The following is a 12,558-nucleotide window of genomic DNA, read 5'->3' as shown; positions in this document are numbered from 1 at the left end:
CATGTAGACCTGAGATGAAACTGCCCATTACATCATCCTTTCCTCCATTTACCCACCTTTCATTAATACCAGCTTTAGGGAGTATTAAAGTTTAGTTTTCCACACAGCCAGGTATTTTTTAACTCACTAATTTCCTGACCCTCCCACTTTCACATCAAACACATAGTATCACTTCACTAGTAAGTGCTGCCACATCTCTGTCGGTCATAGCACACCCCGTCCCGCAGTGGGGCGGGAAGAAACCGATGATGAAGCATGCCACCAAGGGACCTTTTGGTGGGGAGGGTTATTTTAGTACACATATTGTTTTTCCTCTTCAGGAAACCCAACAGTTCTTTTTGGTTCAATCACTTTTGTAAGGATAGTATTGTTTTCTAATTAGAGTGGACTTTCTTTGTTTTTTCATAACTTGTAGAGGAGGCCGAGTCCACGACTTATTGCACCTCTTCACTCCTGCTTCCTCTTTTTTGGACATCAGTTGGTCAGAGAGCTCTATACACAAGCTGTAAACCTACTTTCTGCAGGAATTTCCAGTTCAACTTGTGTACTTTGTGTGATATCGGCTCCTCCCTGGGAGGCTTTTAACAAACCTGAGCCCTGCCACACAGACCGAATTTCAAAAGGGGCAGGGTACAGAGATCAAGCTTCTATGCATGTTGATCCTAATCACGAATGCGACTAAAAATGGGGTGCGTTAGCTTTGTAGCGTATTTATTGATTTATCAACAGCCTTCGACAAAGTAGACAGACTCCGGTTGTGGGCTAACTTGGATGCATGGGGCATCTAACCAAGTCTACTTGATGCAATTAGGAGCCTCCACACCAATACTTGGGTCAAAGTGCAAATGACAAGCAAATGGGCCTACTCAGCCAAGATTTCACCAATCAAGCCTTAAGCAAGGCTGCGTTCTGGCGGCTTTAGTTTTTAATCTGTACCTCGTAGATTTGAATGACCAACTCAGTAGAGCTAACTGCTTCCCACCAAAACTCCAAGGGAAAAAGGTGCAGATGTTACAATATTCTGATGACACAATACTTATGGATCAAACTGCAATTGGTCCTCATAGGGTATTATCATCTCTGGCCGAGTATTGTAAGATAAATAAATTCAGCATCAACACACCAAAAACTAAGATTGTATGCTTCTGGAATAAGAAAAACAAAAAAGGTCTTGGTTTATAAATGCCCAGAACATTAAAAGAGCACCTAGCATCAAGTACATAGGGGTCTGACTGAATGAACGCAACCTTTCTACCCCACACATGAGGCTCTAGCAACATCAGCCAAGGCCATGAATTTCTGTTTTTTTACAGCGACTACTTTGAAACCTCCCTGGCCCGAAATTGACAACTATCTGCAAAGTCATTGAAAGCAAATGAATGGCCAAATTGGCTTATGGAGTGTTTGTTCATCTAAATCATCTTACAAGCTGACTAGACCAGGCTCAATCCCAATGTTTTGGGTGCTTATTCAAGCTACCGGCATGCTTTGCACAAGCTCAGGTCCGTATGAAGTTTTTCCTGGTTCAACAAAACTATGCCTTGTTCCCAGCTTTTTATCTATTTACTACAAACTTGCATTAGCTGCACAGGGTTTGTTAAAAAACTCCTGTGGGACATTAAAACTACTTAAGAATTGGCTCTACCGCACACAACCACCATACAAAAACAGATAAAAATATACAGCATATCTCTCTATATATAAGCATTTATTTGTACTATAGATATGGACCTCTATATATGTATTGTTTTGTATAAACATGTAGAATACTTATGTTTACACGTTTTTATTATATATAGATATTCGTTAGTTCTGCTTGACAAATGTACTTATTACTGATAGTTACATTATTCTATGTTTTTAACATGTATATAAGTGACTGCATAAATAAGTAAATCTTTTTATCATAACTATCTTCACTTGCTTCACTATTGATCGCATAGCGAGGAGAATCCACAAAAAATCCAGTCTCCATAAGCCCACTGATCGATTTACAAGCATGCTTATTCAAAATCCAGTGAAAGATTGGTTTCGACCGCGTCTGTGATCTTGGTCACATTATATATATAAATATATATATAAAACTAATTTAAAGTGCAACACTTGAAAGCCAGAGTTTAGTTAATGCATATTTAATCTATGTATAATATCTTCCTTTATGCATCTATATACCTTCCATGTACTTATGGATCTATATCTTTAATACTTTTAGATCTATATCTTAATTACTTTTAGATCTATATATTTATTACTTTTCTTCTAATCCAGCATATCCAATGCACAGCCCTATTTTTCACCCTATACTGCTCTCAATATGTCCTCTGGCTCAACTCTGACTCATCTCAAACCTCTTTCTACTACTCTTTCCAATGCACTACCCTATTTCTCACCCTATACCACTATCAATATATCCATTACCTCCATCCTCTCACTTATCCCAAACAAAATTCCACTACTATGATCCATAAAATAACCCTTTAGAGACTGTTCCATACTCCACCCCTCCTTCCATCATCTCATACCTCTTTTTACTATTCCTATCACCCAAAACAAGCCTTTCTCTGACTCTTACACTCCACCTCCCTTTTACTCATCCCCCTCCACCTCCCTTTTACTCATCCCTAGCCTACTCCTACTGCTATGAGCTCAAATATAAACACACACAAAAAAATCTAAATCTTTCCCTTCTATCCCTCCACTATCCTTTTCAATCCAAATAACAGACTAACATGTCCACCACTCAAATTAATTTCATATTTCACAATACTATTTCACTATACTAATTAACCAATAATCCTTTATGGGTTCCGGAGAAGCCTACTACTTGCCAAAAAAGAACTTCAACACCCCATCAGGGGTAGCAAGAGCTACAAAAATTTAAACATTTTTACCAGGTCTACCACTTCGCTATGCCTCTCAATCAAAATAACTGACTAACATATCCACCACTCAAATTGCTTTCATATTTCCCTATTCTAATTCACCACTAACATTGCATTGGTTCCAGAGTAGTGTGCTACTCACCAAAAAAAGCACTTCAACACTCAATCAGGGGTAGCAAGCACTATATAAATGCAAACCTTTCTATCTTCTCTATCCCTCCACTATCCTTCGCAATCAAAATAACCGATTAACATATACACCACTCAAATTACTTTCATTCTTTCACTATACTAATTTACCACTAATCCTTTATGGGTTCCAAAGTAGCTTGCTACTTCCTGAAAAAGCGCTTCAACACCCCATCAAGGGTAGCAAGCACTATATAAATGCAAACCTTTTTCCCTCTTCTATCCCTCCACTATCCTTCTCAATCCAAATAACTGACTAACATGTCCACCGCTCAAATTACTTTCATAATTTATTCTCCACTAATCTTTTATGGGTTCCGGAGTAGCGTGCTGCTCGCTGAAAAGCAAATGGATGCCTCGTCAGGGGCAATAAGCGCTATATATATGCAATTACAATTACTCAGGATCCTCAATCTGACACCTACAACTTTATCCAGGTAGCCACTGACCATCTGTTTGCCTTAGACCTTTTGAGGACCCCCTTTGCCTTCTAAAGGTATGGCAAAAGTACTGATGAAGCAAGCAAGGCTCTTGTCAGCTCATGAGGACTTACCCTCTATTAACATCAAGAAATATGCTGACCTGAAAATTCCTCTATATCAACCACTATCTGGTGGGGGGTGCCTGTCACTTCCTATAAACTTTGCAGTAAATTCATAACTAATGCACTTGAGGTTAGGCTGACTTCCACTCAAAGAAAACAAGTACTTTCCGCTTGACTGGCACCTCGAACGTTACTTGTAGAGCCTGTGGTTATATGTAGGAGACACTTTTACACATTTTATGCTTGTGCCTTTTTTTATGTTCACCTAGACGATATTAATTTCTTCCAGTTTTCAGGCAGTTGAGTGTAAGGGTCTTCAAAACAGCAGTAATTAAATGCCTTAAAGATGACTCCTGTCAACTGACGGCAAGATTTATTATGTTTATGACAATTGCCTCGTCAATGCTCAAAAATGTTACAACTTGAGAGCAAAGCCTATTCCACTCTGCTGGGCATTGACACCTTCCTGGTGGACCAGGTGACCTTATTGTCAGCTGGAACTTTCATGTCTTGCACTTTAATTTTAGTGTATATAGACAATCAATCAGGTCTATGTGGGGGTATTTATAAAGCACACTGTTACTTCAAGGAGTGTCCTAGCGCTAGATGCACAAGGGTAGCAGAGGGGGTTGTGGGGGGGGGGGTAATTAAGAACATGAACAGAGCCAAGTTTTCAGTTTTTTCCTGTACAGGGACTTAACTCAATGTTTCTAAGGGGCAGGGGCAGTTTGTTGCAGAGGGACGAACCAAGGCAGGAGAGAGCCTTACCCCCCGTCCTGGCCTTCTTAATACATGGGTACTGGCTAGCAGAAGAGTCGAGGAGCGAAGATTTCTCAGTGGGCCATAGAATGAGATCCTACGTTTAAGATAGCCTGGCCCCATCCCATATAGGGCCCTCTGGGTCACAAGCAGTCTTAAAAATGACTTTTTCTTACTGGAAGCCAAGGAAGACTCCTCAGGAGGTGAGAACCATGCACATTCTGGGTTGCTCAAAGATGGTACACGCTTCTGCATTCCGGACAAGCTGAAGCCTGTCCAGCAAATAACGGAGCATACCCAGATAGAGGCCATTCAGTGGCGTAACGATAATTGAGGGGGGCCCCCTGCCAGGTACGTGGAGGGGCCCCCTCCGGACGCTATTAGGAGCACTCAGGCCGAAGTGCAGTGCTGAGGGGGCCCCCTTGAGCTTGAGGGCGCCCCCGCACTGCGGGGGATGCGTGGGCCTGTGTTACGCCCCTGAGGCCATTCCCATAATTAAGACGATATATAATCAGGGCTTATATCACCTGATGTCTGGCAGTCACGGACAGAAAGAAAAAAAAATCCGAAGAAAGTGCAGAAAGGCAAAGAGAGTGCTTATTACTGAATTTACTTGGGTGGGGAATAGCAGCTGCTTATCTAATTTAAACCCCAGGTTTTTCACTACCAGATTGTTTTAACGGGTGGTTGGAGCGTCCGCTAGCCAAACGAACTGCAGCAGTGTTTCTGCATCTGTGCCAAAAAAAAGTACCTCTGTCTTTCCTGCATTACATTTCAAGTAATTTGCAGCCAGCCACCCAAATAAAAGGCAGGTACTGATTAACTTGCCAGGGCAGGGCTCGTTCTTTCACGTAAACAGCAGCTGCGTGTCATCTGCGTAAGACACCATTTTAGCCCCTAAAGATTCTACCATTGAGGCCAAAGGTGAAAGGTAGATATTAAACAAGGTCGGACTCAGGACCGAACCCTGCAGGGCACCAACCTTCAGCATGCATGACATGGCCGAGTAAGGATGGCACCAGACCTCTTGACTCCTCCCGTCGAGAAAAGATGCCAGTCATTTCCAGGTCCAATCCCAAATGCCAATCGAGTGGAGCTGGGTAAGGAGAATCTGGTGCGAGACCGTATCGAAAGTAGCCGATAGGTCTAGCAGGACCAACAGCTTATAACAGGTGGCTTATAAATCATGACTGCTCACCCATAAGGGTCTCAAGGTGCTGGAGGCGGGGAGGGGAGAGCTGCTTGTCTGCCGAACACGATGTGGTTCAGTCTAAGAGCCAAGTCTTGAGGTTCTTTCTGAATTGAGGCAGTGACTGTGATTGCCTGAAGTGGAGAGGCTGGGTGTTACAGGTCTTTGCTGCAGGGTAGAAGAAAGATCTTCCTACTGCCGTGGTCTTGCGGATATGTGGGTCAGTAGCTAGGGCCAATTGGAGTGAGCGGATGTCTCTCGTCGGTGCATGGACTGCGAGACAGTGGTTAAGGTACGCAGGTCCAGCGTCATGTAGGGCTTTGTAGGCGTGTTTGAGGAGCTTGAAGGTAATCCTTTTGTTGATTGGGAGCCAGTGGAGATCTCTCAGGTGGCCGGTCATGTGGCTGCGGTGGGAGATGTTGAGGATAGTCTGGCGGAGGCGTTTGGAATGTTATGCAGGTTCTTGGGGAGTTTCTGGGTGATGCCGGCATAGAACGCTTTGCTGTCGTTGATTCTGCTGATGATGAGTGCGTGGGTGACCGTCTTTTTGGACTAAGTGGGAATGCACTTGAAGATCCTCTTGCTTCTGTAGGTTCCGTTTAGCACTTGAACTTTTACTGAGCATTTGCCTAAGTTTTCCAGTATCTCCTTCGACTGTTGATATGTATTGGGCTTTTGCTGCTATATTGTTAATCATGTGTCAGTGTGCATTTTATCCTGTTATTTGTATCTATTAACTGAATGATACATGATCTCCCGCTGCTGCTATTATGAATGGGGCTTTTGCGGCTACTTTTGTATGTATTATTAATTATGCAATTGTGTACACTTTTTACTTGTCAATGCTATCTTTTGTAATCTGCTTGATACTGTCCTTTTTCTTAATTCCGGGTGCTCTTTTTTATTGTGAATGTTTCGTATGATTTTAATCGTACAAGTCGACATAAACCTAAACTTAAGAAAACTTGTATCCGGAGGCACACAGTGGTGCATCATATAGACAGGTCTACAAAGGGTCTGCCACATTGAAAAGTATGAGTTCTACCAATCCAAGCAGAGCATTCTGGGGTGGCAGCTGACCAGACTTTGTGGACTTCCTGTCCAGTGTCTACCACGAGACCACTTCTGAATGGCTCAAAATATTGTCATTTACCCCCATCGGGAAAGATGCTCTGTTTCGCTTGCCAAGGGAGCTAGCCACAACACCCAACAAGCATTTGCAATGCAGTAGGTCTCGCATTAGGAAAGTTTGAGCTATTGGTATTGTAAATTACAAATTTTTTATTTATGTTTTATTTTTGAAAATAGCGAAATTAATAGCTTTGTCATTTACAATGCCAATAGTTATAACTTTTGCAAATGTGACACCTATAGCATTTTTAATGCAATATGTGTTGTATTTACATGACGTACATGTATTGATATTACAAATAACAATGGCTTTTATTTATTTTTTCAATAATTAATACTTAAATAAAAGGTATTATAATTTATAATGGCAATAGCTTAAAGTTTTTTAAATAACTTTTGTGAAGATTATGTTCAGTGTATTTTTTGACGAAAATCCAAGAACAGAAGTGAAATAATAACATCTTTTGTTCCATTTGTAATAAAGCTTGAAACATTGAGAGAACATATTTGAACCCAGTGTTGTTGAACGGTTGCACAGATTGATGCTGTGGTGGCGCTGAGTGATGTTGTGATGGCGAACGAGTGATGCTGTTGCATTCAGTGATGTTGTGGTGCCCCTGTGTGATGCCGTGGTGGTGCGGAGTGATGCTGTATGCTATGCCAAGTTTTGTTTTGCTATCCTATGTTTTGTTTTGTTATGCTATGTTTTGCTATCCTATGCTTGGATTTGTTATGCTATGCTATGCTGTGTTTTGTTATGCTATGCTATGTTTTGCTATGCTATGCTTGGTTATGCTATGATATGTTTTGTTATGCTATGCTATGTTTTGTTGCGTTTTATTATGCTATGCTTTGTTTTACTTTGCTATGTTTTGTTATGCTATGCTATGCTCTGCTTTGTTGTGTTTGGTATGCTATGTTATGCTATGCTATTATATGTTTTGTTTTGCTATGCTGTTTTGTTGTGTTTTGTTAAGCTATGCTATGTTTTGCTATGTTTTGTTATGCTATGTGTTGTTGTGTTTTGCTATCATATGCTTTATTTTGGTATGCTATGCTATGTTTTGTTGTGTTTTGTTATTTATGTTATGTTTTGTTGTGGTGTGTTTTGCTATGCTATAATTTGTTATGCTATGCGTTGTTTATTATGCTATGATAGGTTTTGTTGTGTTTTATTATGCTACGCTTTGTATTGCTCTGCTATGTTTTGTTATGCTATGCTTTGTTATGCTATGTTTTGTTATGCTATGATAAGCTTTGTTTTGTTATGCTATGTTGTGTTTTGTTATGCTATGCTAAGCTATGTTGTGTTTTGTTATGCTATGCTATGTTTTGCTCTGCTTTGCAATGCTATGTTTTGTTATGCTATGTGTTGTTGTGTTTTGCTATCCTATTCTTTGTTATGCTATGCTACGTTTAGTTTTGCTATCCTATGCTTTGTTTTGTTATGCTATGCTATGATTTGTTATGCTATGTTTTGTTGTGTTTTGTTATGCTATGCTATGTTTTGTTAAACTATGCTATGTTTTGTTTTGCTATACTTCATGTTATGCTACGCTTTGCTTTGTTATGCTATGTTTTGTTATGCTATGCTACTTTTTTGTGTTTTGTTATGCTATGCTATGCTAGGCTTTGTTGTGTTTTGCTATGCTATGTTTTGTTTTGTTATGCTAAGTTTTGTTTTGCTATCCTATGCTTTGTTTTGTTATGCTATGCTATCCTATGCTTTTTTTGTTATGCTATGCTATGCTGTGTTTTGTTATGCTATGCTATGTTTTGTTATGCTATGCTGGTGAGTGTGTGTGAGTGTGTGTGAGTGTGTGTGAGGGTGTGTGAGGGTGAGGGTGTGTGAGTTTGAGGGGGTGTGAGGGTGAGGGGGTGTGAGGGTGTGAGGGTATGAGAGGGTGTGAGGGTATGAGGGGGGGTGAGGGCGTGAGGGGGGGTGAGGAGGGGTGAGGGTGTGAGGGGGTGTGAGGGTGTGAGGGGGTGTGAGGGTGAGGGGGTGTGAGGGGGTTGGGGGTGCAAGGGTGAGGGGGTGTGAGGGAGAGGGTGTGGGTGGTGAGGGTGAGGGTGTGGGGCTGTGAGGGTGAGGGTGTGAGGGTGAGGGTTTGAGCATGCTGGAGGGTGAGGGTGACGGGGTGAGGGTGACGGGGGTGAGGGTGTGTGAGGGTGAGGGGGTGTGAGGGTGAGGGGGTGTGAGGGTGAGGGTGAGAGGATGTGTTTAGGGTGAGGTGTTGTGTGAGGGTGAATGGTGTGAGGGGGTGTAAGGGTGTGTGAGGGGGAGGGTGTAGGCTTGTGAGGGTGAGGGTGTGGGGTTGTGAGGGTGAGGGGTTGTGAGGGTGAGGGTGTGAGAGTGAGGAGGTGTGAGGGTGAGGGTAACTGGGTGTGAGGGTGACGGGTGTGAGGGTGACGGGGTGTGAGGGTGACGGGGTGTGAGGGTGACGGGGTGTGAGGGTGACGGGGTGTGAGGGTGACGGGGTGTGAGGGTGACGGGGTGTGAGGGTGAGGGGGTGTGAGGGTCAGGGGGTGTGAGGGTGAGAGGGTGTGTGAGGGTGAGAGGGTGTGTGAGGGTGAGAGGGTGTGTGAGGGTGAGTGGGTGGGTGAGGGTGAGTGGGTGAGTGAGGGTGAGTGGGTGAGTGAGGGTGGGTGAGTGAGGGTGTGTGAGGGTGAGGGTGTGTGAGGGTGAGGGGGTGTGAGGGTGAGGGGGTGTGTGAGGGTGAGGGGTGCGAGGGTGTGGGGGTGTGAGGGTGTGTGAGGGGGAGGGGGTGGGGTTGTGAGGGTGAGGGTGTGAGGTTGTGAGGTGAGGGGGTGAGGGGGGTGTGGGCGTGTGAGGGTGAGGGGGTGTGGGGGTGGGTGAGAGGGGTGTGCGGGTGAGAGGGTGGGTGAGGGTGGGTGAGAGGGTGGGTGAGGGTGGGTGAGAGGGTGGGTGAGGGTGGGGGGGTGTGAGGGTGAGTGAGTGTGAGAGGTTGAGGGGGTGTGGGGTGAAGGGGTGTGCAAGGATGAGGCTGTGAGGGTGGGTGGGTGGGTGGGAGGGTGTGTGAGGGTGAATGGATGTGTGAGGGTGAGAGGGTGTGTGAGGGTGAGAGGGTAAGAGGAAGGGTGAGGGGTGTGGGGGTATGAGGGGGTTTGTGAGGGTGAGGGGGTGTGAGGGTGGGTGAGAGGGTGTGTGAGGGTGAAAGGGTGAGAGGGTGGGTGAGGGTGAGAGGGTGGGTGAGGGTGAGTGAGTGTGTGAGCGTGAGGTGGAGGGTGAGGGGTGTGAGGGTGAGGGGTGCGAGGGTGAGGGGGTATGAGGGGGAGGGTGTGGGGTTGTGAGGGGGAGGGTGTGGGGTTGTGAGGGGGAGGGGGTGTGAGGGTGAGGGTGTGCGTGTGACGGGTGTGAGGGTGAGGGATTGTGAGTGTGAGAGGGTGTGTGAAGGGGTGTGTGAGGGTGAGGGGGTGTGAGGGTGAGAGGGGGTATGAGGGTGAGGGGGTGAGTGAGGGTGAGTGGGTGAGTGAGGGTGAGGGGGTGTGAGGTTCAGGGGTGTGAGGGGGAGGGTGCGGGTTGTGATGATGAGGGTGTGGGGTTGTTAGGGTGAGGGTGTGTGAGGGTGTGAGGGTGTGGGTTGTGAGGGTGAGGGGGTGTGAGGGTGGGTGAGGGTGAGAGGGTGGGTGAGAGAGTGAGCGAGGGTGAGGGTGTGTATGAGTGTGAGGGGGTGTGAGGGTGAGGGGGGTGAGGGGGAGTGAGGGGGAGGGGGTGTGAGGGTGCGTGAGGGAGTGTGAGGGTGTGGGGATGAGGGTGTGTGAGGGTGAGGGGGTGTGGGGGTGAAGGGGTGTGCAAGGATGAGGCTGTGAGGGTGGGTGAGAGGGTGTGTGAGGGTGAAAGGATATGTGAGGGTGAGAGGGTGTGTGAGGGTGAGAGGGTAAGAGAGAGGGTGAGGGTTGTAGGGGTATGAGGGGGTGTGGGGGTTTGTGAGGGTGAGGGGGTGTGTGAGGGTGAAAGGGTGAGAGGGTGGGTGAGGGTGAGATGGTGGGTGAAGGTGAGTGAGGGTGTGTGAGGGTGAGGTGGAGGGTGAGGGGTGCGAGGGGTGCGAGGGTGAGGGGGTGTGGAGGGGGAGGGTGTGGGGTTGTGAGGGGGAGGGTGTGGGGTTGTGAGGGGGAGGGAGGGTGAGGGTGTGAGTGTGATGGGGTGTGAGGGTGAGGGTGAGGGATTGTGAGTGTGAGAGGGTGTGTGAAGGGGTGGGTGAGGGGGTGAGTGAGGGTGAGTGGGTGAGTGAGGGTGAGGGGGTGTGAGGTTCAGGGGTGTGAGGGGGAGGGTGCGGGTTGTGATGATGAGGGTGTGGGGTTGTTAGGGTGAGGGTGTGAGGGTGTGTGAGGGTGTGAGGGTGTGGGTTGTGAGGGTGAGGGGGTGTGAGGGTGGGTGAGGGTGAGAGGGTGGGTGAGAGAGTGAGCGAGGGTGAGGGTGTGTATGAGTGTGAGGGGGTGTGAGGGTGAGGGGGGTGAGGGGGAGTGAGGGGGAGGGGGTGTGAGGGTGCGTGAGGGAGTGTGAGGGTGTGGGGATGAGGGTGTGTGAGGGTGAGGGGGTGTGGGGGTGAAGGGGTGTGCAAGGATGAGGCTGTGAGGGTGGGTGAGAGGGTGTGTGAGGGTGAAAGGATATGTGAGGGTGAGAGGGTGTGTGAGGGTGAGAGGGTAAGAGAGAGGGTGAGGGTTGTAGGGGTATGAGGGGGTGTGGGGGTTTGTGAGGGTGAGGGGGTGTGTGAGGGTGAAAGGGTGAGAGGGTGGGTGAGGGTGAGATGGTGGGTGAAGGTGAGTGAGGGTGTGTGAGGGTGAGGTGGAGGGTGAGGGGTGCGAGGGGTGCGAGGGTGAGGGGGTGTGGAGGGGGAGGGTGTGGGGTTGTGAGGGGGAGGGTGTGGGGTTGTGAGGGGGAGGGAGGGTGAGGGTGTGAGTGTGATGGGGTGTGAGGGTGAGGGTGAGGGATTGTGAGTGTGAGAGGGTGTGTGAAGGGGTGGGTGAGGGGGTGTGAGGGTGAGAGGGTGTGTGAGGGTGAGAGGGTGTGTGAGGGTGAGAGGGTGTGTGAGGGTGAGAGGGTGTGTGAGGGTGAGGGGGTGTGAGGTTCAGGGGATGTGAGGGGGAGGGTGCGGGGTTGTGATGGTGAGGGTGTGGGGTTGTTAGGGTGAGGGTGTGAGGGTGTGTGAGGTGTGAGGGTGTGTGGGGGTGAGGGTGAGGGGGGTGAGGGTGAGGGGTGTGAGGGTGTGTGAGGGTGAGAGGGTGGGTTAGAGGGTGAGCGAGGGTGAGGGTGTGTGTGAGTGTGAGGGGGTGTGAGGGTGGGGGGGGTGAGGGGGTGTGAGGGTGGGTGTGAGTGGGTGAGGGTGGGTGGGTGAGAGGGTGTGTGTGGGTGAGGGTGAGAGCGTGTGTGTGGGTGAGAGGGTTAGGGTGGGTGAGGGTGGGTGGGTGGGTGGGTGAGAGGGTGGGGGTGAGTGAGGGTGAGGGTGTGTGTGAGGGTGAGTGGGTGAGGGAGGAAGCGAGAGGCATAGATTAAATATGGCGCTAAGGTAGGGAGGCTGAGAGGGACAGGGAGGTAAGAAAATGGACAGAGAGAGGGATGTCATTCATAGCACAATCTAATCGACCCGTGTCCCAGTATAATCCATCACCAAGGGCGAAGCTTCGGAAGGGGTCTTTCAGTCGATTATGGTGAGATGCCTGTCGGATTTCACCTGGGATTTGTGCATGCGCACAGCTACAAAAACACACATGCATCTCTGTTTTGAAAGTCCCCAAAAAAGTTGTTTATTTTCAAAATCTTGTGTTTCTCTCGCCCAGCACTCCTGCCAATCCGCATTCCTTCCCTTTCCGCTCTCCCTTAAGCCTCTCTTTGTGCCCTGCAG

This window comes from Lissotriton vulgaris, chromosome 7 (genome assembly GCF_964263255.1).
Source record: "Lissotriton vulgaris chromosome 7, aLisVul1.2, whole genome shotgun sequence".
NCBI lineage: Eukaryota > Metazoa > Chordata > Amphibia > Caudata > Salamandridae > Lissotriton > Lissotriton vulgaris.
This window is presented reverse-complemented; position numbering follows the sequence as displayed.